Source organism: Marmota flaviventris, chromosome 14 (assembly GCF_047511675.1).
Source record: "Marmota flaviventris isolate mMarFla1 chromosome 14, mMarFla1.hap1, whole genome shotgun sequence".
Lineage (NCBI taxonomy): Eukaryota > Metazoa > Chordata > Mammalia > Rodentia > Sciuridae > Marmota > Marmota flaviventris.
This window is the reverse complement of record NC_092511.1, coordinates 51,775,863-51,800,275: the sequence shown is the minus strand read 5'-3', so window position 1 is coordinate 51,800,275 and position 24,413 is coordinate 51,775,863. Positions and strand designations below refer to the sequence as shown.

General features: G+C 36.4%; 1 protein-coding gene and 1 non-coding gene across 17 annotated transcripts in view; both read left to right on the top strand.

Moving 5' to 3' along the window:
- Wdpcp (WD repeat containing planar cell polarity effector) overlaps positions 1-24,413 on the top strand; it is a 521,998-nt gene that overhangs the window by 331,138 nt on the left and 166,447 nt on the right. The window lies entirely within an intron of this gene.
- Trnae-cuc (transfer RNA glutamic acid (anticodon CUC)) lies at positions 18,648-18,720 on the top strand. The gene has a single exon. It is a non-coding gene; the product is annotated as a tRNA-Glu (tRNA).

Below are 24,413 nucleotides of genomic sequence, written 5' to 3'. Positions count from 1 at the left end.
CAATTGGAGGAGGTGCAGAACAGAGCCGCCGCCCGTGCTGCAAGGTAGGCAGACCTGCGACCGACCTGCAGAACAGGCCAAGCGGCCCGCCGGCGTGGTAGACACGTCACCCCAATTGGAGGAGGGGCAGAGCAGAGCCACCGCCCGCTGCCCGCTGCCTGCGCCTGCAAGGTAGGCAAACCTGCGACCAACCGGCAGAACAGGCCCAGAAGCCCGCCAGCATGGTAGACACATCACCCCAATTGGAGGAAGGGCCCAGCTGCCGCCCGCAAGGTAGGCAGACTGCGCGTCCCGGAGAAGGGGCCCAGCGGCCCGCCGGCGTGATAGATCACCCCAATTGGAGGAGGAGCACAACCGCCGCCCGCCCATTGCAAGGGAGACTTTGCAATGATACAAGAGCAATATAAATATATAGGGGGAAAATTCAATAACACAACAGTTTTACCAAGCAGAAAGAAACGCGAGCAGTATGAAAAGACAAGGAAAGAAAAGACCACAAGCAATGCAGGTCAACTCAACTTTAGAAGAGGTAATAGCTGCAGCAGATGGATTGTCAGATAAAGAATTCAGGATTTACATGCTTCAGATGATCTGGAGTCTCAAGGAAGACATTAGACAGCAAAATCAGACAATGAAAGATCACTTCAACAATGAATTACATAAACAAATCCAAGAAGCAAAGGATCAACTATACAGGGAGATAGAGGTTATAAAAAACAAACAAACAGAAATCCTAGAAATGCAGGAAGCAATAAACCAACTTAAAAACTCAAATGAGAATACTACCAGCAGAGTAGAACACTTAGAAGATAGAACATCAGACAATGAAGACAAAGTATTTCAACTTGAAAAAAACATAGACAGGTCAGCGAGACTGTTAAGAAACCATGAGCAGAACATCCAGGAAATATGGGATAACATAAAGAGACCAAACTTAAGAGTCATTGGGATACAGGAAGGTATAGAGGTCCAAACCAAAGGAATGAGCAATCTGTTCAACGAAATAATATGAGAAAACTTCCCAGACTTGAAGAATGAGATAGAATCCCAAATCCTAGAAGCGTACAGGATGCCGAACGTGCAAAATCATAAGCGATCCACACCTAGACACATTATAATGAAGACGTCCAACATACAGAATAAGGAGAGAATTTTAAAAGCTTCAAGAGAAAGGAAGCAGATTACATTTAGGGGTAAACCAATCAGGATAACAGCTGATCTTTCAACACAGACTCTGAAAGCTAGAAGATCCTGGAACAACATATTTCAAACGCTGAAAGAAAATGGGTTCCAACCAAGAATTGTGTATCCAGCGAAATTAAGCTTCAGGATGGAAGATGAAATTAAAACCTTCCACGATAAACAAAAGTTAAAAGAATTTACAGCTAGAAAACCATCTCTTCAAAACATCCTCGGCAAAACACTACAAGAAGAGGAAATGGAAAATAAGAATGAAAACCAACAGTGGGAGGTAGTACAGTAAAGGGGAAAAAATAATCAAAGAGGAAAAACAAACCATGTTAAGTAACATAAATAAACAAATATGGCTGGAAGAACAATCCATATCTCAATAATAACCCTAAATGTTAATGGCTTAAACTCACCAATTAAGAGACACAGGCTAGTAGAATGCATAAAAAAAAAAAAAAGATCCAATAATATTCTGCCTACAGGAGACGCATTTGATAGGAAAAGACATACATAGACTGAAGGTGAAAGGTTGGGAAAAATCATATCACTCATATGGACTTCAGAAACAAGCAGGAGTGCCCATACTCATATCAAATAAAATAGATTTCAAGCCAAAGTTAATCAAAAGGGATAAAGAGGGACACTACATACTGCTCAAGGGAACCATACACCAACCAGATATAACAATCATAAATATATATGCTCCACACAATGGTGCAGCTATGTTCATCAAACAAACTCTTCTCAAGTTCAACAGTCTAATAGACCACCATACAATAATTATGGGAGACTTCAACACACCTCTCTCACCACTGGACAGATCTTCCAAACAAAAGTTGAATAAAGAAACTATAGAGCTCAATAATACAATTAATAACTTAGACTTAATTGACATATATAGAATATACCACCCAACATCAAGCAGTTACACTTTTTTCTCAGCAGCACATGGATGCTTCTCAAAAATAGATCATATATTATGTCACAGGGCAACTCTTAAGACATTATAAAGGAGTAGAGATAATACCATGCATCTTATCTGATCATAATGGAATGAAACTGGAAATCAACGATAAAAGAAGGAAGGAAAAATCATGCATCACTTGGAGAATGAACAATAGGTTACTGAATGATCAATGGGTTATAGAAGACATCAAGGAGGAAATTAAAAAATTCTTAGAGATAAATGAAAACACAGACACAACATATTGGAATCTATGGGACACAATGAAAGCAGTTCTAAGAGGAAAATTCATTGCCTAGAGTTCATTCCTTAAAAAAAGGAAAAACCAACAAATAAATGATCTCACACTTCATCTCAAAATCCTAGAAAAAGAAGAGCAAAACAACAGCAAAAGAAGTAGAAGGCAGGAAATAATTAAAATCAGAGCTGAAATTAATGAAATCGAAACAAAAGAAACAATTGAAAAAAATTGACAAAACTAAAAGTTGGTTCTTTGAAAAAATAAATAAGATCGACAGACCCTTAGCCATGCTAACGAAGAGAAGAAGAGAGAGAACTCAAATTACTAGCATATGGGATGAAAAAGGCAATATCACAACAGACACTTCAGAAATACAGAAGATAATCAGAAATTATTTTGAATCCTTATACTCCAATAAATTAGAAGATAGTGAAGGCATCGATAAATTTCTTAAGTCATATGATCTGCCCAGATTGAGTCAGGAGGATATAGACAACCTAAACAGACCAATATCAATCGAGGAAATAGAAGAAGCCATCAAAAGACTACCAACTAAGAAAAGCCCAGGAACGGATGGGTATACAGCAGAGTTTTACAAAACCTTTAAAGAAGAACTAATACCAATACTTTTCAAGCTATTCCAGGAAATAGAAAAAGAGGGAGAACTTCCAAATTCATTCTACGAGGCCAACATCACCCTGATTCCTAAACCAGACAAAGATACTTCAAAGAAAGAAAACTACAGACCAATATCTCCAATGAACTTAGATGCAAAAATCCTCAATAAAATTCTGGCGAATTGGATACAAAAACATATCAAAAAAATTGTGCACCATGATCAAGTAGGATTCATCCCTGGGATGCAAGGCTGGTTCAATATACAGAAATCAATAAATGTTATTCACCACATCAATAGACTTAAAAATAAGAACCATATGATCATCTCGATAGATGCGGAAAAAGCATTCGACAAAGTACAGCATCCCTTTATGTTCAAAACTCTAGAAAAACTAGGGATAACAGGAACATACCTCAATATTGTAAAAGCTGTCTATGCTAAGCCTCAGGCTAGCATCATTCTGAACGGAGAAAAATTGAAGGCATTCCTTCTAAATTCTGGAACAAGACAGGGATGCCCTCTCTCACCACTTCTGTTCAACATAGTTCTCGAAACGCTGGCCAGAGCAATTAGACAGACAAAAGAAATTAAAGGCATAAAAATAGGAAAAGAAGAACTTAAATTATCACTATTTGCGGATGACATGATTCTATACCTAGCAGACCCAAATCAGATGACATGATTCTATACCTAGCAGGGTCTACAAAGAAACTATTAGAGCTAGTAAATGAATTCAGCAAAGTGGCAGGATATAAAATCAACACGCATAAATCAAAGGCATTCCAGTATATCAGCGACTAATCCTCTGAAATGGAAATGAGGACAACCACTCCATTCACAATATCCTCAAAAAAAAAAAAAATACTTGGGAATCAACCTAACAAAAGAGGTGAAAGACTTATACAATGAAAACTACAGAACCCTAAAGAGAGAAATAGAAGAAGATCTTAGAAGATGGAAAAATATACCCTGTTCATGGATAGGCAGAACTAACATCATCAAAATGGCGATATTACCCAAAGTTCTCTATAGGTTTAATGCAATGCCAATCAAAATCCCAACGGCATTTCTTGTAGAAATAGAGAAAGCAATCATGAAATTCATATGGAACAATAAAAGACCCAGAATAGCAAAAACAATGCTAAGCAGGAAGTGTGAATCAGGCGGTATAGCGATACCAGACTTCAAACTATACTACAGAGCAATAGTAACAAAAACAGCATGGTACTGGTACCAAAACAGGCGGGCGAACCAATGGTACAGAATAGAGGACACAGAAACCAATCCACAATATTACAACTATCTTATATTTGATAAAGGGGCTAAAAGCATGCAATGGAGGAAGGATAGCATCTTCAACAAATGGTGCTGGGAAAACTGGAAATCCATATGCAACAAAATGAAACTGAATCCCTTTCTCTCGCCATGCACAAAAGTTAACTCAAAATGGATCAAGGAGCTTGATATCAAATCAGAGACACGCCGTCTGACAGAAGAAAAAGTTGGCTACGATCTACATACTGTGGAGTCGGGCTCCAAATTCCTCAATAGGACACCCATAGCACAAGAGTTAATAACTAGAATCATCAAATGGGACTTACTCAAACTAAAAAGTTTTTTCTCAGCAAAAGAAACAATAAGAGAGGTAAATAGGGAGCCTACATCCTGGGAACAAATCTTTACTCCTCACACTTCAGATAGAGCCCTAATATCCAGAGTATACAAAGAACTCAAAAAATTAGACAATAGATAACATTTATACACAATGGAATATTACTCTGCATTAAAAAATGACAAAATCATAGAATTTGCAGGGAAATGGATGGCATTAGAGCAGATTATGCTAAGTGAAGCTAGCCAACCCCTAAAAAACAAATGCCAAATGTCTTCTTTCATATAAGGAGAGTAACCAAGAACAGAGTAGGGACGAAGAGCATGAGAAGAAGATTAACATTAAACAGGGATGAGAGGTGGGAGGGAAAGGGAGAGAGAAGGGAAATAGCATGGAAATGGAAGGAGACCCTCAGGGTTATACAAAATTACATACAAGAGGAAGTGAGGGGAAAGGGAAAAAAAATACAAGGGGGAGAAATGAATTACAGTAGAGGGGGTAGAGAGAGAAGAGGGGAGGGGAGGGGGGATAGTAGAGGATAGGAAAGGCAGCAGAATACAATAGACACTAGTATGGCAATATGTAAATCAATGGATGTGTAACTGATGTGATTCTGCAATCTGTATACGGGGTAAAAATGGGAGTTCATAACCCACTTGAATCAAAGTGTGAAATATGATATATCAAGAACTATGTAATGTTTTGAACAACCAACAATAAAAATTTAAAAATAAATAAATAAAATAAAAAAATAAAATGATTTTCCAGTTGTTTACCTTAAAAAAAAAATCAGAGACTCTGCACCTGATAGAAGAAAAAGTTGGCTCTGATCTACTTATTGTGGGGTCGGGCTCCACATTCCTTAATAGGACGCCCATAGCACAAGAGTTAATAACTAGAATCAACAAATGGGACTTACTCAAACTGAAAAGTTTTTTCTCAGCAAAAGAAACAATAAGAGAGGTAAATAGGGAGCCTACATCCTAGGAACAAATGTTTACTCCTCACATTTCAGATAGAGCCCTAATATCCAGAGTATACAAAGAACTCAAAAAATTAAACAATAAGAAAACAAATAACCCAATCAACAAATGGGCCAAAGACCTGAACAGACACTTGTCAGAGGAGGACATACAATCAATCAACAAGTACATGAAAAAATGCTCACCATCTCTAGCAGTCAGAGAAATGCAAATCAAAACCACCCTAAGATACCATCTCACTCCAGTAAGATTGGCAGCCATTATGAAGTCAAACAACAACAAGTGCTGGCGAGGATGTGGGGAAAAGTGTACTCTTGTACATTGCTGGTGGGACTACAAATTGGTGCATTACTGTTTTGTAGATGTAAATGAGTCTCAACTTTGATGTTTCTTATGTCTTGATGAGTAATTTTTTGAAACCATTATTCTTTTTTTTTTTAATTCTTCTTTGAAGGTTTTGTAAAATTCCCCTGTATACCCATCCGGTCCAGGGCTTTTCTTGGTTGGTAGTCTTTTGATGGCTTCTTCTATTTCCTCCTTTGTTATTGGTCTGTTTAAATTGAGTGTATCTTCCTTACTCAATCTGGGCAAATCATATGACTTAAGAAATTTATCGATATCTTCACTATCTTCTATTTTATTGGAATGTAGGGTTTCAAAATAATTTCTAATTATCTTCTGTATTTCTGTAGTGTCTGTTGTGATATTGCCTTTTTCATCCCGTATGTTAGTAATTTGAGTTCTCTCTCTTCTTCTCTTCGTTAGCATGGCTAAGGGTCTGTCGATCTTATTTATTTTTTCGAAGAACCAACTTTTAGTTTTATCAATTTTTTCAATGGTTTTTTTTTGTTTCAATTTTGTTGATTTCCGCTCTGATTTTAATTATTTCTTGCCTTCTACTACATTTGCTGTTGTTTTGCTCTTCCTTTTCTAGGTTTTTGAGATGAAGTGCGAGTTCATTTTTTTGTTGGTTTTACCTTTTTTTGAGGAATGAACTCCAGGTGCCGCAGTCTGGCTGGGCACAATTCAGGAGCCACTTGTCAAAAGAAACGAACTTTATTTTTAGAACCACACACGCCAAACAAAACAGCTCCTCAGGAAAAACCTTCAGAGCCCAACTGCCACACCCGGCTTCCCACAGGCCTCTCCACCTCCCCCACTCCTCCCGCTCTTGAGGCCGATTGGCTGGGTCGCGTGGGCGGAGCCAAAATAGTTCCCCAATGAGCAGCTCCGTAGTCTGAAAGGGTGGGGAAACAGCCCAATGAGCATCACCGCAGAGGAGCCAATCAGTTAGAAGTTGCTGGGGCCGCTGTGAGCCAATCATCAGCTGCTAGTCTGAAAGTTTGCTGGGGCCCCTTTGGCTGTGGCTCTCAACATCCAGGCAATGAATTTCCCTCTTAAAACTGCTTTCATTGTGTCCCATAGATTCTGATATGTTGTGTCTGTATTTTCATTTATCTCTAAGAATTTTTTTATTTCCTCCTTTATGTCTTCTGTAACCCATTGATCATTCAGTAACATATTGTTCATTTTCCAGGTGATGCAGGATTTTTCCTTCCTTCCTTTTATCATTGATTTCCAGTTTCATTCCATTATGATCAGATAAGATGCATTGTATTATCTCCACACCTTTATATTTACTAAGAGTTGCCCTATGGCATAATATATGATCTATCTTTGAGAAGGATCCATGTGCTGCTGAGAAGAACGTGTATCCATCCACTTGATGATGGTTGATATATTCTATATATGTCGATTAAGTCTAGGTTATTGATTGTGTTATTGAGTTCTATAGTTTCTTTATTCAGCTTTTTTCTGGAGGATCTGTCCAACGGAGAGAGCGGTGTGTTGAAGTCACCCATAATTATTGTGTTGTGGTCTATTTGACTCTTGAACTTGAGGAGAGTTTGTTTTATAAACGTTGCAGCACCATTGTTTGGTGCATACATATTGATGGTTGTTATGTCTTGTTGGTGGATGGTTCCTTTTAACGGTATGTAGTGTCCTTCTTTATCCCTTTTGATTAACCTAGGTTTGAAGTTGATTTTGTTCGATATGAGTATGGCCACTCCTGCTTGCTTCCGAGGACCATGTGAGTGGTATGATTTTTCCCAACCTTTCACCTTCAGCCTGTGTATGTCTTTTCCTATCATATGAGTCTCCTGAAGGCAGCATATTGTTGGATTTGTTTTTTTTAATCCAGGTTACTAGCCTATGTCTCTTGATTGGTGAATTTAAGCCATTAACGTTTAAGGTTACTATTGATATATGGTTTGTATTTCTAGTCATGCGTATTTATTTATTTATTTTAATATGGTTAGTTTTTCCTTTTTGGTTATTTTTTTCTTCCCTTTGTTGAGTTACCTCCCACTGTTAGTTTTGGGTGCTGTTTTTCAATTCCTCTTCTTGTAGTGTTTTGCTCAAAATGCCTTACAGTGCTGGTTTCTTCCTGCGAATTCTTTTAACTTTTGTTTATTGTGAAATATTTTAATTTCATTGTCAAACCTGAAGCTTAATTTTGCTGGATACAGTATTCTTGGTTGGAATCCATTATTTTTCAGCGTTTGAAATACATTGTTCCAGGATCTTCTCGCTTTCAACGTCTGTGATGAAAAATCCGTTGTTAACCTAATTGGTTTACCCCTGAATGTAATCTGCCTCCTTTTTCTCGTAGCTTTTAATATTCTCTCCTTGTTCTGTATGTTGGATATCTTCATAATTATGTGTCTGGGAGTTGGTCTATTAGGGTTTTGTATGTTTGGGGTCCTGTAGGCTTCCAGGATTTGGCAATCCATTCCATCTTTCATATCTGGGAAGTTTTCTAAGATTATTTCATTCAGTAGATTGTTCATTCCTTTGGTTTGAACCTCTATACCTTCTTCTATCCCACTGACTCTCAAGTTTGTTTTTTTTAATGACATCCCATATCTCTTGGATGGATTGCTCGTGATTTCTTAGCATCCTTTCTGTGTTGACTATATTCTTTTCAAGTTGATAAACTTTGTCTTCATTATCTGATGTTCTGACTTCTATTTGATCTAGTCTATTTGTAATATTCTCGTTTGAGTTTTTAATTTGGTTTATGGTTTCCTGCATTTCTAGGATTACTGTTTGATTTTTTAAAAAAATCTCTATCTCCTAGTAGAGCTCATTCTTTGCCATTTGAATTTGCTTATGTGATTCGTTTTCAAAGTATACTTTCATCGTTTGGACTTGCTGTCTAATGTCTTCTCGAAGATTCTGTTCCATCTGAGTTAGGTATACCTTGAGTTCTTTCTCTGTCCATTATTCTGATGCCTCTAGGTTCTCCTGTGAATTTAAGTTGTCCTGCATTGTTTGTAATCCTTTTTTCCCTTGTTTTTTTATGGTGCTCATGTTACTTTCCAACTCTGTTTGACTGCTGTATTTCTGTTTTCTCCTTTAAATTTGTTTTGGTTTTTATAGTTCCAATATCTCGCCTTTGTGTTGGGAGACAATGTTTAGAGATGTCGGATTTAATTGTGATTTAAGGTAAATTCATTAGCTTCATTAAAGGCCTACAGATTTTGATGGCATATAGAGAACTGAGGTTTGAACTTAGGATTTTATGTTAAGGTCGGGCGATTTGATGGTATGGAGGTTAGTATATGTTAGCTTCTTTGGGGGATTGCTCAAATGCAGGCGGATATTAACAAGAGAATAGACAGGAGTACTTGGGGGTAGTTAAGGGCTTAGGCGGACTATAGACCGATTCGTAGTATTTATCTATTTGCATTTAGTAAGTTATACGTAATCTGGGTGGTCATGCTTAAGAGGAAAGATGTGGAAAAGGTAAGGAAGCAAACCAAGATATAGAGAGGGAGAGAAGAAAGAAAGCGAAAAGAATAGAAAAGAAAAAGAAATGATAAAAAAATAATAAAATGCAGTAAAATAAAAATTACAATTAAAAAAATAATTTAAGAAAAATTAAAATTAAAAAATTAAAAAATGAAAGAAAGAAAAAGGCACTGTTAGACTTCTATTTTCTTCACTTCCAGTAGGTGGTGCTGTGCCTTCTGGGCCAAGATTTTGCCCTCCGGCTGTAGGAAACAATCCATGTGAGGCCGCTCCCTCCCTCCCCCCACCCCGTGTCTCTCAAAACCCGTTAGCTTAGGTTTATTCCTCGTCTCTAGTCTCCTCGCTTCTCCTGCCAGCCAGGCCTTCCCCAGTGTGATACCTCTCGGCAGTTCAAGCTACACTCTGGGCCTGCAGTTTCCTGGATGTGGAGCGCGGCTATTGGGAACCAGCCCCTATTGTTTTGATTCCCTCTGATAGCCACTCCTCTGAGAGCTGGCGAGACAGGTTTCATTTTTGCCGCTGGTGGGAAGGGGGAGTTTGAGGTCAGGTGCCTTTACCTTTCCCCACGCCTGTATTCACGCTCACTCTGTTAATCACGCCCCCGGAAAGCCGGGGAGAGATTTTATGCGATTTCCCCATTGTATGGGAGATGGGCTAAATGACACACACCTGTTCTATCACTGAACTAGCTGCAATCTGTCGGAAACTGGTGATGGTGACATCAGCTCTCCAAGACAGTGGCCGCTGTCTTCCTCTGTGGGCTGTCCAGTGTGGAGGACAGAACTGGACCGCTTCCTTCCCCCGTCTCAAACCCAGAACTCAGCCCAGAGCACCGTGAGGGCACAGCCGGCAGGACCCCACAGAATCTGCAGCACCGTTCCTCTGCGTTGCTGGCACGCCGTTTCTCGGCGCGCCGCAGTCTCTAGCAGCCGGGTGGGCCGCCGATCAATCAGCCTGAATCTCCGGGCACACGGTTCACTCGCGATTGAGCCCCAGTAACCAATCCTCGGGTGATGGAAATCCTTCCTCTAGGTTTCGGTGCACCCCAATTTTGCTGGAAATTCCTAACAAGATATCTTTTGGCTGTTCTAACTCGTTATTCACCTACGCAGTGACGCGGTACACGGGGGTGATGCACTCTATTTGCCGCCATCTTTTAGACCTCTGAAACCATTATTCTTGCATTTAAAACCTTAGGCTTGAGCTGGGGATATAGCTCAGTTGGTAGAGTGCTTGCCTCAAATGCATAAGGCCCTAGATTCAATCCCCAGCACCACCACCACCACCACCACAACAAAAAATCCTTTAGGTTCATTCTTGAAATATAAGAGAAAAAAAATCTTGATAATGATCAAGGGGATAGTTAGTATGAAATCATTAAAAATACTTGATCCAAAGTTCAGACAAATGGAGAAGAAATGAAGAATAAATGGAATAATAGAAAACAGTAAATTTGGGCTGGGGTTGTGGCTCAGAGGTAGAGCGCTCACCTTGCATGTGTGAGACCCTGGGTTTTATCCTCAGCACCACATAAAAATAAATAAACAAAGATATTGTGTCTATGTATAACTAAAAAGAAAGAAAGAAAACAGTAAGGTTGTAAATTTAAACCCAAACTTAACAATCATGTTATATAAAGTGGTCTAAACACTCCAATTCAATACAATAGAAACAGCATAAAACAGAGTAGACAGACTTGAGTTAATTTGCAAGTAGGCAAGTAGAAATATGTGTTAGATATAAGAGACTGATGATTCGACATTGGATAAAGGAAATAGAAGATATATTCAAATACATAATGCCAAAAAAAAGTCCCTGAAATACAGAAAAATAAAAGAATTTTGCATTGTGGCTCAAAAATATTATGCCTAGTGAAGATTTTTGTCAAGGTGAGAGTCAACAAGCAAATATTCCCAAATATCAAAGTCTTCAGTGAAGTATCTGTGAGCCCTTCAGGAAAAGACTGCTTAACAATGAATTTAAACCAAATACTTCTCAGAAATGGAGACTGAATTGTAAAACACATAGGCATCGCAGTAATTAGTGCTAAACAGCTATAGAAATTATCATTCACTTTAAAAACAGGAAGTCAGAGAATACTGTTTGAGAGTGATGTAAGTAGTTAAAAAACTGAATATTTTTTATAGTCCCTGGAAAATAATATGTGGTAAAAAATCAAGTATTTGCTGGGTGCAGGATTGCATTCTGTCATCCCAGCAACTTTGGAGGCTGAAGCAGGAGGATTGCAAATTTGAGGCCATTCTCAGCATCTTGGACCCTATCTCAGAATAAAAAAATAAAAAGGATTGGGAACGTAGCTCAGTGGCAGAGAGCCCCGAATTCAATTCCCCAGTAATGGGGGGGGGGGCGGGTGGAGAGGAGAAAAAGTAGTTCATTCTTAATCAGAACAGTGACTTTGGGCTGCCTGAGCTGACTGTGTGTAATCAACCTGATAGTTTTGCTCAATAAAACATGGCTTTCCTGTTAAGTTTAAATGATCACCACAGTGAAAGACCTACAGCTGGAATGGAAGAAAAGCTGCAGAGAATTATTGAAATAAAGAATAGAATTTAGCATACTGGAGCTTGAGCAAAAGAAGAGAAACAACAGGTGCCATGGGCTGTTATCAGCATTTTTAAATTAACATCTGCTTTTAGCCCAAGCACTTTGCTGGAAAGAGCCACGTGCCTGTATTCAGAGATAAACACAGGCTATTGAGAAGCAGCTAAGTAGTGAGAGGTTAGTATAAGGGAAGGTTTTCCTTGGGAGGAGATAATACTGGAGGTTACTCACTGGATATAGACATCGAAGGGAAACCTCTGCTAAAACTGAATATTTAGAATAAGGTATGGTGGCAATTTAAGACTTTTTTCATGATGGAAAAAATGGAAAGAATTTAGACAATTTTAAAAAATGAAAGTCAACAGGGGTTTGTGGGAGTAAAGTATTTTTCTTGATTAGCTTTTGTTTGATAGAAAAACATTCTTTAGTGTCATCGGCAATGAAGACTTTCTCTGAAATTTCTCTGAAAAGCAAGTGCATCACTAAAGTTATATCAAAACATAGATTCCATTATTTGACCTATCAACTTATTCAAAGCTGAGATTTGTTTTATTTTGCATTGTTTGGGGGAAGGAGTTTTTAGAAATGTTTTAATGAATGTTGCTTTTTGACATACATAAAAGCTGCCAATCTGACTCTCCCGAGAAATGTTATTTTATAAAGTGAATTTTTTTTAAAACCATGGAATTCTCTTATCAAGGGATGTTTTGAGTGTTTCAAGTTTGGGGCTGTTACAGCAAAGTTTCCTCGAACATTTGTGTTTAGGTTTTTGTATGGATGTGAATTTTCATTTTTCTAGGGTAAATCCCAGGAGTGTGATTCCTAAGTTGTGTGGTAGGTCATATGTGCTTAGTTGTATAAGAAAACTGCCAATGGGTATGGTGACACACTCTTCTGATCTCAGCAACTTGGGAGCCTGAGGCAGGAGGATTGCAAATTTGAGGCCAGCCTGAGTAATTTATTGTGACCCTGTCTCAAAAAATAAAAAGGGCTGAAAATGTAGCTCAGTGGTAGAGTGTCCATGGGTTCATTCCCAGTACTGGGTTGGTGGGGCCGGGGGAACTGTTATACTGTTTTCCAAAATGACACTAACTTCATTCCCGTAGTGTATGAGAGATCTGGTTTCTTCTTGCCAACAGTGTCATAATTTTTTAGTTTGTTATAATCCACGTTGGTTATAACTCATTGGAGTTTTAATTTACATTTTCTTGATGGCTAATGATATTGAGCATCCTTTCATGTTTTTATTTTCCATCCATATACTTTCTGGTGTAAATATCTTTTCATTGTTCTTTGCCGGTCAGGGTTCTGACCATGGGAATGTACGGACAGTGTTTCTCTGGTGAGCAAACTCCCAGAGAATAACAGGGGCCCTGTTTCCCATGGCTGGAATATTCTGCTTCCCAGGCATTCTTAAGATAACCAGTGAATGCTTGGCTGGAGCACATATCTAACCATAAACAAAAACATCTTACATTGTAACCTGCTATAACCTACTTAGTGATATAATAAACAGTAATGTACTACTGAGGCCAGTGACCAAATGTAACCTATTGGTATAAATAAAGCCAGTAGCTCAGCAGAGCAGCCATTTTGCCATTTGGCTATTCTGCCTTTGCACTTGCTTCTGTCTCCTTTTGATTTCTTTACATTTGCTTACTTTCTGATTGGATTGCTAGAACATTACTTTTTAAAAGTTAATGTGTTTGCTTTGGAAATGCAAGTTTTTATTTCATAAGCAAGAGGAATTTTCCAAGACTATTTGGTACTATTGTGGCTGTTTAAATGTAATTGTAGGAACCAGAATGATTGCCAAGACTCAAACACCAGGTAAATACTAGAGGGAGGGAGAGGTAGTATAGAGATATGAACATAAGAGGGAAGGGGAGAGAGAAGGAAGAAAAAGAGAGAAGGGAGAGAGGAAGTGGAAAAGGGAAGAGAGGGAAAGGAAAGATGTTAGAACAGGGGAAAGATATAGGCATAGAAAGAAAAAAAAATAGGAAGAACGGAGAACAGGGATAAGTTATAGAGTGCCTTCAGGAAAAGAAAAGAAATATGTCAAGGCTGAGTACAACCTTAGGAATAAGGGCTTGTGCCAGGGACTAGAAAGTGTCTGTCTCCAGGACTGATGATCAATGGAGATTGGGTTGTCTACGTAGAAGTTCCTGGAATTTAAAAATGAGTTGTATTTGGGCTGGGGATTGTGGCTCAGCAGTGAAGCACTTGCCTAGCACGTGTGAGGCGCTGGGTTCGATCCTCAGCACCACATAAAACTAAATAAATAAAATAAAGGTATAAAAAAATGAGTTGTATTTTATTGTGAAGTAAAGAATTTGACTTCTTTTAAATTGCACCTAAACTATTAATGGTGGAGCTGAAAGAGCACTGGAGTCAAGGGATATTGTTTTCAATCTCAGTTCTACCAAAAACAAGAGTTTTTAACAAACTCTTTGACTATATATTGGGAAATCAAATCACCTGCCCTCCTATCTCTCCAGAGTGTTGTATCTAATAAGACAATTACTAGAAAGTATTTTGTATTAAGATGTTCTACAAATAAAAGCTGTGATTGATAAATAAAAAAAAACTATGGAATTTAGGAACAGGTCTGAAATAATACATAAATGGAAATACAATTATTATAAAAATATTTTAGTAGTTTTCATTAAAAAGGGCTAGAAGATAACAAGTTTCTCATTAGTATAATCATTACTTCATGCCAATTAGGACATAGCAGGAGTCACCAAATTCATGTCAGATTTATCTTATTTGTGGAGAATGAATATCAGCTTTTAAGACACAGCTTGCACCCTGAAGCTACAGAATGTGTCATCCCTTTATGTGTCTCCCTAGACTTGTGGGAGGCTAAAGAAGGAGTCTGGCACACAGAGGTCATGTGCTCAACACCTTCTTTTCACCATAGGAGACCCTGGCTCCAGGCTCCTCTTCTCTTAGCTTTTGAACGCAGATTAAATCAAAAACATTGAACTGTATTCAGACTTCCAGCTGCTGTCTTTTCAAGTACAACTTTCTATGATTCTCTGAATTTATTTATCCGATGATATAATTAAACATCTGTTCAGTTTATCTTTTGTCATACTATCAACTTGTAATATTAAAAGATATCAGCACTGAACATAGAAAATAGTTTCACATTGATTTTTGAAGCATGTTTATTGTTACATATTAACCTAATTATCATGGTACTCCATAAAGTTGGTTGGGAGAAGAAATTGTATTTTCTCATCCTTTACATAAAAAATAGGAAACACTGAAAGTGTTAAATACCTAATACTGTTATAAGATCTTTTTAAATGATACAGACACAGGTACTTAGGAATTGCTATTGTTTCAAAACAATATTTTATTATTTAAACAGATTTCAGGCTGGAGAGCAGAGGAGGGGGACAGGTCTAAAAACATATATAAATTGGTCCTTTGTATTTATGCAGGTATCATGGAAGCTTGTAACTTGTGTGACTGTGCCATAAAAATGCCTGCAAATTGCTAGAAGATCTCCAAAGTCTTATATAAGTGCTTGCACACAGCAGGGATCCAATTTAGGGTCAAAATGGAGCAGGCTGACAGAGTTATACCCTTTGCACCACAATCCCTTCTCTTTAACATACCCTGCACTGTGCTCTACAGAGATGGGGCTAAAACTTCAAAGCAGATGCACAGTAACCTCTCAGCTGCTCATAGTAAAAGCCTTAAACCCACATCTATCAGGGACCAAGGACTGGGGGCTCAGATACAGCTGTTAAGAGACCAGAGGTGCAGAAGAGAAACACAGTGTAAGGGGAGAAGATACTCTACTTGTAACTTTCTCCATTTTATACATTTGGAAAAGAAGGCTTGAATGTGGCCTATGCCCTGAATGTGATCCAGGAGAGCCTACTACTAAACTGGAATGATCTTGTTAAGCAGAAATGAGCACTGCTGTGAAGTGAGAAGCTAGGGGTTCACAAGTGTTCTTGTCAGCCATCGTTTTTATTAGCCTTCTCTTTCTAAGTGCATTTTTCTCCTCAGAGAATGACAATAAGACAATTTATTCCTAAGTCAAATGACTTCAAACTTCAAATGTGTTCTTTTACTAAAAGGTATGTAAACCTACATAAGGGAGATAAGAAAGGAAATAAACCAATTTAGGGTTTTCTTTCTTATGGATTATGACTGCCAATCAGTATTCATTAATGAAAAATGATAATAAAAATTTCATTTTTTGCATAATGTTTTAATTTTGTGCTGTAATAATTAATCAGAAATAGTTTATCTTTGGAAATAATTCAAATAGAAAGAGATTGTCTGGGACAGAAAACAGTTCTATCCAAGGGTTAAACTGAAACAATACAGATTAGAGGGAAATTTTAGTTGGTTTTCACATTAACTAAAATAATAAAATTATAGGAAAATAAATTTTTAGTATTTTGTGATAGAAGTAATAAAATTGCATTTGTATACATTTAAAATAATATCTAAATTATTTTAGTTTTGACATGTTTACTCTGCATAAAACCCTGAGTTATGATTTCCAGCAAAGTATCAGGCACTTCTAATAAAGTAATGACTCTAGAATAAATAAACTTTGAACTAGATCATTATTGCTCTTTATACTTCACAGGTAAAATTTAACATAAATAACCAATTCATGTAAATTTTTCTATTTACTTATTAATTTTGCAGGACTAGGAATGGCAAATTGCAGTACTGTTCCACATCTCTAGCTCTCAATTTTGTAATCTTCCTGCTTCAACTTCTCAATTTTCTGGGATTACAGGGTTATGCCACCACACCTAGCATGTGTAGATTTTTTTTTTTTTAGTTGTTGATGGACCTTTCTTTTATTCATTTATTTATATGTGGTGCTGAGAATCAAACCTAGTGCTTCACACATGTGAGGCAAATGATCTACCACTGAGCCACAACCCCAGCCCACGTGTAGATTTTTAACACATTATTAATTACAAATTTTCATCCCTATACCCAATATACAGGTATATAGATTTCTCCTCTGTATTCAACGAGAAACTAGAGGTAAACTCTGTAGTTTCCAGGAAGTGGCACCAAGAAATATTTCTCAGTTCTTTCATATATACATCTCAGTCTCTCAGCATGATTTCAGTGCCATAGTTTTTACTGGTATTTCATTAAGTCACCTTTAATGGAAAGTCCCAGTATCAGTAGAGCTAGAATAGGTTCACACACATGTAATTCAGATATCCTGGATGAATAATTTTCTTTGGAGTATCCTTGATGAATCAGTACTGTTGAACTTCTCCTTTGTCAGGCCCTATCTTTTCACTTGTATTCTTATTTTAAAATACACCTGTTGCTAATTAGAATGGGTTTTTGTATTTCAGTTTAGTTTGGACTGATTTATTGGCATAGAATTATTCTTCAACAGTATTGTTTTTACATAACTATGTTATATGTTTCGATATGACTATTTTCATCAGTTTAGTTTGTATTTTGTATTTCAGTTTAGTTTGGACTGATTTATTGGCATAGAATTATTCTTCAACAGTATTGTTTTTACGTAACTATGTTATATGTTTCGATATGACTATTATCATCAATACCCATTTAAATGCAGTTACATTTGTCTGAATGTCTTTTACCACTATGTTATCATGATAAGATCATGCCGTTACCAGTTTACTCATCAGAAGATCTTAAAAATAATAGCTTTAGGGCTGGGGTTGTGGCTCAGTGGTAGAGTGCTTGCCTAGCATGCATGAAGCATTGGGTTCAATCCCCAGCACCACATAAAAAACTAAATAAACAAAATAAAGGTACTGTGTCCATCTATAACTAAAAATATTTTTAAAATAATAACTGATTATTTATGTTATTTTTATTAAAGTTATCAGCAGTAATTATCATGCATAATCCCTCTTTTAAGTATTACTAGTTCTGAATATTTCCCTAACTCGGTTAACAGCTTTGCTACAGCAGTTATCATTTGAGGCTTAGTCTAGTTTTCTGTAGGTAACATGCAATTGTTTTTGAAAAGCCCATACTCTGGAATCAAACAGAACTGAGTTTGAGTTATTTAAGCCTCTAATATTATTTCTATTTTACATATGGAATATTCACCAACCTTGAATTATAGTATTATAACTGTCTCTTCTATAGATTGTGAGTTGCTTATGGTCAAAGACTCATGTCATTGGTTTTTTCTCCGGTTTAGTCCCAACACAGGATCTCAAGTATTAGAGGTATTCTGAAAGTACCCTATGAAAGTAAGTATAGTTACAGCCAACAGTCTGGCTGATGGTAACTTTTGATATTAATTTTAAAACAGGAAGGGTCCAAAATAATATTGCTAATATTACTATGGGTGATCTTGCTCACTCCCCTCCTCTCTGGAATAACAGCCACACATGGGAGTCACCTGATCATTCCTTTTTAATGACTGCAGCATGGCATTTCTAATCCTGAATTTAGAAAACCCAAAAAACAGGCACCTGATTTGAAGAAAGATCTGTAAGCCTACAGCAAGTAGTTAATCTTTTCTAATGATATAGCACCAGTATGGTAAAGGGTTGAGTTTGGGGTCAGACTGCTAGTTTCCAAGTCCTTCTATAGAAGTGGGTAGCTATAGGACCTTGGGCAAGTTTAAGGTTGCCAGAATTAGCAAAAATATGAGATAATGAGCTGGTGATATAGCTCAGTTGGTAGAGTGCTTGCCTCTCACGCACAAAGCCCTGGGTTCAATCCCCACCACCACCACCAAAAAAAAAAATTATACACACACACACACACACACACACACATACATACATACACACACATATACATACACAAATTTGAATTTCAGATGACAATTATTTAGTGTAAATATGTCACAAATATTGCATATGATATGCTTATACTAAAAATAATTACTTATCTGAAACACAAAATTAATTGGATATTCTATATTTCATCTGGCAGCCATTACTCTAAATTTGAGTTTTCTCATCAGTTGAATAGGGTATTAGATTGTTGTGAAGATAATATATGTTGTGACTTAATATATGTAAAGTACTCTGATTAGTATACAGTATAGAGAAAATCTCAATAAATGTTAGCTACTCTATTGATACTCCCAAGTATTTTCAATAGGGTTATAAATATTTGTTGAATATATTATTTCTGGAACTTCCTGCTATCAACTAGGTTGATTAGCTTGTAACAGATTGAACATACTGTCATAGACAACTATTGAACTGGGAAAAAATGCATTTGTAATTTATTTTTAGAGATTAAATGATTGGCAGTACAGGATTTGTTTTTAGCAGTACAGGATTTGTTACTGTGACCAAAAGACCTGATAAGACAACCTACAGGAGAAAAAGGTTATTTTGGCTCATGGTTTCAGAGGTTGGCTGACTTATTTATGATTGGCTGACTTATTTAGCTTGACTCACCATGGACAAAGTATAAACCCCAAAAGCAAATCCCCAGTGATATACTTCCTCCAGCCACACCCTTACTGTTTACTTACAGTTACTGCCCAATTAGCATATATCAGTAGATTAGTCCACTAATTAGGTTATGCTTCTCATAATCTAATCATTTCATCTCTGAAAACTTTTGAGTTGTCTTACACATGATGTTTTGGGGGATACCAAATATCTAATCCTTAATAGGATCCTGATACCTGAGAGTGAAAAACAAAAGAACTCAACCTTTAATCTTCCAGTTTTCTGATGGAAGGTACTTTTTAGACTAGACAACAAGGAAAGGGAACTCACACAGAGAAATCAATTTGTTAAGTTAGTCAGAGTTCGGGGAAGCTGAGGCAGCTGAAATTTGTGGGTTTGTGTACTGGAGGTATTATGCAGAGAAACAACTCCAGAAATCTATATGTATCACCTTAAATCTTTAGGTGAATAATAAACTATCCACAAGGCTAGACTGAGAACAATGATGAGACAGTTCTGTGTTTTACAGGAATGGAACTGCCTTAGAATTTTTACTCCTCCATTCACTGGCTGGAAGCAGCCTATGTGGGAAATATATCCTCAATGCAGATGTAGAAGTGAATTTCAGATCACAAAAGTGAGGGCCATTGGCCTGCTTTGTTCCCTGAAGTCAGTAATCTGAGAAGTGCATTCTTATGATCACCATTGTCCAGCTGTCAGCTGCATATAAAAGGCACAAAGAAGCTTTGGGAGGTGATGGAAAATACTTATGTATCTTTATTATGGTTAGGGTAATGTTCCAATAAACATTTGTTTAAACTCCTTGGACTAGTTACTTAAAATGAGTGAATCTTATTGTAAATAAATTGTACCTCTGTAGGTGGTAAAAACATTCAATATATCTTTCCTGGAATAAATGACTTAAATTTACATATTCAAAGAGCCCACAGTTCCAGAAAATATCCTAGTAAAATAGACTTTCAAGATAAAGTATCCTCTAAGCTTCAAGGCAAAAACATTTCATCATTTTGAAAGAGCCTAGGGGTATAGTTCAGAGGTAAAGTACTTGTCTAGCTATGTGCAAGGTTAGGTTAACAACAGATATAGACATTCAATGTAATCCCTGTTAAAATCCTAATAGCATTTTTCACAGCAACAACAACAACAAAATAATCCTAAAATTTCTTGTGAAACCAGAAAGATTCCAAATGGCTAAAGCCACCTTGAAAAAGAAAACAAGCTAGAGGCATCTTACTTGTTGGTTTCAAATTATATTACAAAGGCAAAATAATAAAAATAGAATGATTCTGGTATAAAAACAGACACATGAACCTATAGGTCAGAATTGAAAGCCCAGAAGTAAATCCACACATACATACACAATCAACTAATTTTCAAAAAAAATGCCCAGAATACATAATTGGGAAAGGATAGTCTCTATAGTAAATATTGGGGAAACTGGATGTCCCCATGCAAGAGAATGAAGTTGGATTCTTATACTGTACAAAAAAGTCAATTCAAACTGGGTTAAAGACTTAGATATAAAACCTGATACTGTCAAACTCTAGAATACAGCCAATAGGTAAATCTCCTTGACATTGGTTTTGGCAATAGATTTGACATCAAAGAACAGGAAACAAAAGTAAAAAAAAATTAAATGGGACTACATCAGACCAAAAAGTTTTTGTACTGCAATGTAAATAGCCAACAAAAGGAGAAGGCAGCTTATTAAATGGAGAAAATATTTGCAAACCAATATATTTTATAAGGGGTTAATATCCAAAATATAAATAGAACTCATTATAACCCAATAGCCCCACCAAGAAAAAAATAATGGACAAATGACTTGAATAGACATTCTTCCAAAGAAGATATACAAATAGCCAACAGGTATTTGAAAGGGTGCTTAATATCACTAATCATTAGGGAAAGGCAAATTAAAACCACAGTGAGATATCACCTCAAGCCTATTAGGAGGTCTCTTATCAAAAACTCAAACAATAACAGGAGTTGGCAAGAATTTAGGTAAAAGTACATTTCAGATGGGAAGTAAATTGTTATAGCCACTATAGAAAAATATATGATAGTTCTTTGAAAAATTAGAAATAAAACTACCTTATATTCCAGTATTGTACTTCTGGATATAAGTCCAAAGGAAATCACTATCTTGAAAAGACATTATTATAGCCAGAATGGGAAAACAATCTAATTGATAATGAATGAATAAGGAAAATTTTAAAAATATGTATATGTATATGTTTTATATATGTGTGTGTGTATATATGTTTTATATATGTCTCTGTGTATATATATGTGTGTGTGTGTGTGTGTGTATATATATGTATATATATATATATATATATATATATGTGTGTATATATATATATATATATGTATATATATATATATATATGGAATGTAGTATCATTCAGCCTTTAATAAGAAAGCAAGCTTGCCATTTGCAACATGGATGAACTTGTAGAGCATTATGCTAAGTGAAATAAGTGATACACAGAAAGAGTATGATCTCACCTACCTGTGAAATAAAAAAAAAAAATCGATAAAGAGTAGAATGATTGTCACCAGGGGCCGAAAAGTAGGGGAAAAAGATGTTGGTCAAAGGGTACCAAAACTGTTTTATTAGCCAACATTTGAAAAGTTGGAGAGTTCATATTTTTAAAAAATTATTTTTTAAAGAGAAAGGTCCTTGGGGAAAGAAGGAAACAATGAAACAAAAATTTTGAGAAACACTGCAACAGAAACAACATATGAATATCTCTAAAATTCACAGTACCAGGCTCATTTACAAAGCGAATTAGGAAGTTCCATGAAGATTAGTCAATTTCTATTTCTTAAGAGAATTAAATAAGATAAAAATCAAATACTTCTGAAGTTCTAATGTGATCTTCATCATTCATTACATTGCAGTATAATCAATAAAACTGATTTACTTGCCAACGAAAGTGTGGTATTTACTGACAATGGAATGTCATTTGTCTTTGGGGGGGCGAGGTTTGGGGGAGAGAAAGAGAAAGATATATCGAGATCCTTCTTTTGACAATATGGATGAATCTAGAGGGTGTTATGCTAAGTAAAGTAAGCCATACAATAGGACTAATACTACATATCATTCTACTTACATAAGTAATCTATAGTCAAACTCATAGAAGCATGGAGTAGAATGATTGCTGCTGGGCCTAGGGGTGAAGAGCAGGGAATGCATCAAAAAGTATAAAATTTACTATGTGCAGGATGAATAAGTCTTAGAGACCTGATATACAGCATTGTTTCTATTGTTTAAAATACTGTATTATATATAAAGATTTGCTAAGAGCATAAATTTTATATAAATGTTATATCACAAAAATAAAGAGGGTGCATGAAAATAAAGGGTGTGGAGCTCAAGAAAGAGATGGATCCTAGAGATAAGAGTTCTGAGTCATTGATATAATTGGTTTTCATAGTCATAGTGGTAATAATAAGGCTATTGAGGTTGTAGTGTGTAGAAATACAGACGACTGTAGAACACCAACTTCAGTGGGAGGTAGAGAAATGTGAACTAGAAAAGAAGACAGAAATTTCCATCCAAGAAATGAAAAAGCCAAGGAAGTACAGGGGCAGTTTATAGGATTAGATATGGCCAAAGGGCACATAAGATCAGAACTTATGTTTAGGTTTGATCATTTGAAGATGGATGATTACTGTTGCCAGAATAGTTACAGTAGAGGTCAATGCAAAATGGCAGTGAAGGCATGAACAAGTAGCACAGCTGGCTAATTCTTTGACCTCTTCTTGCTAAATTTTACCTCCCCTGAGTACATAATAAATCAGTAAGCTTCCTGCTGTAAAACACTATTCATCCACAAAAATAAAATTTCCTCATGATCTTGAACAGTTGAGAAGCATTCAAGCAAATACTGGAGGTATTGGGAAGAATGAGCGAGGAGATGGGGCAAGAGTCATCAAATATAACCTGGAAATTGTACTCTTGTTTCAGGTTTTGGACTTAATGGCTCATATATAATATTAATAAGTATTGAATTTTATTCAACAAATATGTTTAATAATAATAATGAATATTCAACACTTGTTATTTTTATTTGAAATCTCATTATCTTTCCTACTACTGTATTTTACAATATATAATAGAGAACAGAGAATAACTTATGTATCTTCTGTTCCTATAGTTAAAGAAACTGACAGTTACATATATATAAATCTTAGGACTTGGACAAAATAGAGACCACCTTTCATTCCGAAAACCTATGCAATATATGCATTTATGAGATAATTTTTGTTATAGATCTTAAACTTTCTGTGGAGATAATTAAACTGTGAGTTGTTCTCATGTTTATCTGCCTAGAATTAGACTTTCACAAAGAAAATTATCAAAATTTTACTTCAGGGAAGGTATGATTATGGAAAAGTATAGAAAAGTAATATATGTTTTAAAAATTCAGAAGATATTTATGTTCTATTTTATAACAGCCTAGAATTTCTTTTCAAATATAAAGCTTTTGACTAAAACAACATTTAATATCCCAACTTTTACCTAAAAAGCACAAAAATATGATATGACTAATTGCTCTTATCTTTCTTTGTTCTCTATATCCCCATAATTTTCTCTTATAAAGCACAGTGAAGTAAGCCAGGTGTAGTGGTGCATGCATGCCTATGATCCCCATAGTTTGAGAGGCTGAGGCAGGAGGATCACTAGTTCAAAGCCAGCCTCAACAACTTAGGGAGGTCCTAAGCAACTCAGTGGGACCCTGTCTCTAAATAAAATATAAAAAAAGGGCTGAGAGATGTGGCTCAGTGGTAAAGTACCCTGAGTTCAATCCCTGGTGACAAAACACACACCCACATGCCCACATACACTGAAGTAAAAATTATGAAAATGGGTCTGGGGTTGTGGCTCAGCAGTAGAGCGCTCATCTAGCATGTGCAAGACCCTGGGTTCGATCCTCAGCACCACATAAAAATAAATAAAATAAAGGTATTGCGTCCAACTACAAC